Source organism: Triturus cristatus, chromosome 3_2, assembly GCF_964204655.1.
Source record: "Triturus cristatus chromosome 3_2, aTriCri1.1, whole genome shotgun sequence".
Classification (NCBI taxonomy): Eukaryota; Metazoa; Chordata; class Amphibia; order Caudata; family Salamandridae; genus Triturus; species Triturus cristatus.
The window spans coordinates 1,154,462,810-1,154,468,215 of NC_140584.1; the positions used below are offsets into that span (position 1 = coordinate 1,154,462,810).

Below are 5,406 nucleotides of genomic sequence, written 5' to 3' on the forward strand. Positions count from 1 at the left end.
TTAGCCTTTCATTGGCACCCATGACTCCTTCCCGATTGATAGCGCTGTGCCAGGCAGGTCTTTGGAACAGATCTCCTCAATCTGTTGACTCACTGGGCAAGTCGCAGAGATAAGGCCACCTCCACGGACCTCCTCTCTGTTCGAACAACAAACCCTGCTTTAATTTGTTTAAACACACTCCCACCATGGTGCGTGTCACAGGCCCCACCCCCAGCTGAACCTGATAAAAGCCTTCAGTGTAAGGTCTTCGGCCACCGAGAAAGGAGGATTATGAAGACTCAGTGGATGCAAACCTCGAGAAGGAATTACTGAGAGCCTCAAGCCTAGAGAAGGAAGAGAAGACCTCTGAACGCAAGCCTAGAGAAGAAATTGAAGACCCTTGAACCCAAGCCAAGACAAGGAAGTGAAGACCCTTGAACCCAAGCCCAGAGAAGGATGTGAAGACCCCTGAACCCAAGCCTAGAGAAGGAAGTGAAGACCCCTGAACCCAAGGTCAGAGAAGGAAGTGAAGACCCCTGAACACAAGCCTAGGGAAGAAAGTGAAGACCCTTGAACCCAAGCCCAGAGAAGGATGTGAAGACCCCTGAACCCAAGCCTAGAGAAGGAAGTGAAGACCCTTGAACCCAAGCACAGAGAAGGAAGTGAAGACCCCTGAACCCAAGCGTAAAGAAGGAAGTGAAGACCCCTGAACCTAAGCCTAAAGAAGCAAGTTAGGACCCCAGAACCCAAGCCTAGAGAAGGAAGTGAAGACCCCTGAACACAAGCCTAGAGAAGAAAGTTAATACCTCTGAACCCTAGCCCAGAGAAGGAAGCGACTAGCAGACTAATCCAAGGTTTGAAGCAGAAGGAATCAAGCATAAATCAGAAGTTTCTCAAATCGCCCTTCTCCCTCGAAGCATGAGCAGCTTGCTGTTAATTCATGGTAAGAGATCCTACATCAAAAAGCTTATTTTCTTCTTCCTTCCTTAAAATCCAGATATCTCCTACTTCCCTCACCGGCAATGCTCTATCAACCTTCCCTTGTCCAGCGGCTGCATTATACCCCAATGCAAACCTTCCATTGCAAACAGACAAGAATACTTGATTCAATGAGCCCGCCCATTTGAGTAATCAGCAGATTTATTTATCCAGGGCGACCGCCTTTTCCCCATTTCCTATGGTTGCGCGATAAGAGATCTTTTATGACGTCATGATGAGCCATCGGGGTGGCCTTGATGTTCTTTGGTTGGTTAACCTGTGTCTCAGCATGGTCTGAGTTTACAATAGACTGCAGTCTGGCTAGGTAATTGTTGAGTGTTGTTTGTTGCTTTTATAGAGAGATTTGTTGCCATCTGGTCCTTATTTGCTGATGTTGTATGTTTCGGTAACACGTTGCCAGCTGTGTGAAGTACAGTGGTGTGGTTAATGTTTGAAAACATGATTTAAGTACCTCATTGGTGTCCTGTTGACTGGCCATGTTTGTGTAGAGCTACACCTGCATGAGGAGACCAAGACTCACATAGCAATTTATGAATTTACTTTTTCTTCAATCGAAAAGATAGTTGTAAATTACATTTCCAGCATAAGTTTTGTCTTAGGGCAGGGAGCGTTGTTGGCATCTCCCCTTCTATAAATATATTTCTTTTGCTTAGGCAATTGCAACCAGAGCACCAATGCAGCTGTCCCCTGCCCTGGCTCTTCTTCACACTCATTTTTTGAGAGACTGAAGCAGATGCAACAGCCACTGTTCACAATTTATTTTTTGCAGTTTTATATAGCGCAAACTCGACCCGAATGTATCAGAGCACTTTACATGAGCACCAGTTACATTACAGACAGACACACTCATTTTTAGGCACGGGGAGATTAAGTGATTTGCCCACAATCATAGGATGTTTGAGCCTTCTGCTAGACTCGGATCTGGTTCCCAGCTTCAAAGTCAGCCCCTCTAGCCATTAAGCCACATCCTCTCCCCTAGCACCCAGGACATGGGGGCAGCTGTCTCCAGGTCCCCCTTCAGGTCCAGACTGGCCATTTATCCCATTGGGCATTTCCCCGAGGGTCTAGAGCCATTGGAGGGCGGTGTTGGAAGGGCCAGGGTAGTTGAGGGTGCCTCAGTCACTTCTCTGGCTCCCCGAGGTTAACGTTTCCAGGCACAAAGAGAGAGAGAGGGGGGGAGAGTCAAAGAGGTGTAGAGAGAGAGAGAGAGAGAGAGAGAGAAAGCGAGAGACAGAGAAAGGGAGAGAGAGAGACAGACAGAGTAACAAGAAGAGAGAGTGGGAGAGGAGACAAAGGAGGAGAGAGAGGTTGACAGAGAGAGAGAGGAAGAAGGCGGAGAGAGGGTGAGATAGAGAGAGAGAGAGAGAGAGAGAGAGCAGAGAGAGGATAAAGGAGGAGAGAGAGAGGGCGAGAAAGAGAGGGAGAGAGAGAGAGAGGAAGAAGGAGAGAGAGCTGGTGAGACACAGACAGTGGGAGAGAGTAGAGAGAGACAGAGAGGGAGAGAGACAAGGAGAGCGAGAGAGAGAGGAAGAAGGAGGAGAGGGTGAGTCAGAGAAAGAGTGAGATAAAGACAGAGTGAGGGCGAAGGAGAAGAGAGAGGGCGAGAGAGAAAGAGACCGAGAGAGTGGGAGAAAAAGGTACGTAGAGATGGAGAGAGAGAGTTTAAGTTTATATTATTTGCATAGTTAATAAAAACCATTGCAATACAAAAAACATCAAGTAAAAACAATTCTGCATATGAAAAATATTTCATAATGTATATGTTTTTTTTTTTTAAACCAATGCTGCGACTGAGAAGAAGTTCTCCTGGCCAAGTTGTTTTTAATTCAGCACATGTTGTTTGGGTCAAGGGTACTTAGTTCCAGTCCACTACTTATACCAGACTTCAAAAAGCGCTTCTAAGTGCAAAAAGTGCTTACGTCTTTAATAAAGTGCATTAGTGCCAGCACTGGTGTGAATACATGGAAACTGCCCTCTTTGAATCCCCATGATAGAATTGCAGTTGTTCCCGGGCACTATTGCTGGAGCAGGTATAATACTTTTAAATGACACACCTGTTCCATTTTTCGTAAGTTTATATTAAAAGTACTACTGATTAATCTGATTAATTATAATGATTAATGGTTGTTATGTCTGAAATTAATCAACCTTATTAACAGAAAGAATACACGTGGGAATGCATTTGCATGGCTAAAATAATAAGTGAACTAAGTTTGTATGCATACTAATAAAATAAACGTTGCTTATGTGATTTTATTGTGATTTGCGCTTAAAATAAACATGCACTAATGGCTTTAGATGTTGTATATGGCTAGATAAATGCACACACATATGGGTATTAGCAGGGGAATAACACTGTATTAATTATTTCCATGTATTAATTACGATTTTATGTTTCTTTGCTTAAGTTGACCATTGTGGCCTATCGCAAGATGGCCGCCGAGAGAAGCCTAAGCCGTACTTTGAAAACTCTAAGCTGAAGGCATTCGCACTGACAACGACCCTGTCCTCACACTGACCTGGAAAGCCATGTCCATGACGACAAATCTGGGAGTGGAGCCAGATGCCCCTGAAATGTGTAGAAAAAGAACATTTAGCAAACCTTAAAGATGGTGAACCGGACCTGTGCAAGAGAAAATTGAAACTTTTTTATCAGGGTCATGTCCCTTTTGCAACAAACTTTGCTACTATGGACTACGCTAAAAGAAACCTTTGCACATTCAATATGGATGGGAGAAAAGACCCATGTTGCCGTGAGATCCGGACTTCCAATTTGAGTTAACCAATGAAAAACACGAGAGTATGAAAATGTAACTTTGTAAATGTAAATTTTGGTATAAATATTGGTAGACTAGAGAGGTATTAGCGCCACTTCTTGAATCGATGATCAGAGGTCCCGATGCTGACGGAGAGGACGGTGACTCTACGTGACGGCACAGAAAACTCTGACAGTTTCCCTGAGGACCAGTTCTGACTTAGAAAACGACTATTAGCCAGAATAGGTAAATATAAGATGAAATTGAATTTACTAGGCTTTTAACATGCATTTGATTTAGATAAACGATATACTGCTTGAATTACTGTGTCGGGTGGTTATTTTTATTGAAATGTTTATGCTTATTTAGAGTGTTAAGTTTTCATCTAAACCAGCAACTAGGTGATCCCATTGACCTATTTGATGGAAGGACTGTTAGGGTGATTCTAGGGATTGTGGTTCTTTCATCAAAGTTATGCAGATTGGTTAAGGAAACATATGGTCTCTTTCCCTTTTACAAAGCACGGATAGAGTGGTAGAATGAATGTTGGTGTTATGGGCCCCACCAGCGTATGATGTGTGTGTGTGCGTGTGACTGTGAAATCATTCCGTCCGTGGAAGCGGAGGGGATTCGGAAACCAAGATCTGCATCACTATCCTAAGATTGGTTTATGACTATTGTGCTGGCGGCATTTTCTTTTACACTAACATCAGGAACTTCACTAGATAGCAATTCAGCTGTGGGTCATTGGGTGCAAAACAGGCCAGCACTGCTTGTCTCCTGGTATGTACCCCTCGCTGATTGAAATGGCGTTTTAGCAGTTGTTTTCGTTCTTCCAACAGTTCTTTACATGTGCACAGCAGCAGGTGCAGCAGATCTTCTGGCGCTGAGTCCCATAAGCACCAGGTAGAGCCTGCTTTTTGCTTTAGCCAGTGCGTGAAGTTCTGTATATAGAGTAGCAGACCAAGTCTGTGCTTCAGCAACTTGTTTTAGTGGCTTTGGCATAACCCAGGTCAAAATAGTTCTAAGCTGCTGGCGCCGAGTAGGTGTTCAACGTCATCCATCCAGATATTTAACTGTCTTCCGAGCCAATTTTTTTAAAGTGATGTAGTTTGTAGGAGTGTCCCAGAGCTGGTTTAGCCCTATATTGGTCAGGCTACTTTTGAGGTATTTGGGAGCAGGTGAGGAGGCTTGTTGTTGTAGCTCCTACCACAGTTATTCATTATAAAGTCAGGTTCATGCATAACATGAGAGAGAGAGAGAGAGAGAGAGAGAGAGAGAGAAACAGGAGAGAGAGGATGAGACGGACACAGTGAGAGAGAGTAGAAAGAGAGACAGGTAGAGAGGGAGAGAGAACAAAGAGAGACACAGAGATAGAGAGGGAGTCAGAGAGAGAGTGAGAGGGACAGTAGGAGGAGAGGGTGAGACAGAGAGAGAAAGGGAGAGACAAAAAGGGAGAGAGGACAAAGGAAGAGAGAGAGAGAAAGAGAGAGTGAGAGACAAGCAAGGAGAGAGAGAAAGAGAGAGCGAGACTATGAAGAGAGAGGGTGAGACAGAGACAGAGTGAGAGTAGAGGAAGAGACGGAGAGGGAGAGGAAGAAGGAGGAGAGATACAGGGTGAAACAGAGAGAGTAGAGAGGGAGCGAGAATGGGAGAGAGAACAAAGGAGGAG

The 5,406-nt window shown here is 44.5% G+C and overlaps 1 long non-coding RNA gene across 1 annotated transcript; it reads left to right on the forward strand.

Moving 5' to 3' along the window:
- Positions 1-268: 268 nt before the first annotated feature.
- On the forward strand, positions 269-4,055 carry LOC146859300 (uncharacterized). The gene is made up of 2 exons (XR_014979759.1): positions 269-922; positions 3,387-4,055. It is a non-coding gene; the product is annotated as an uncharacterized LOC146859300 (long non-coding RNA).
- Positions 4,056-5,406: the final 1,351 nt, after the last annotated feature.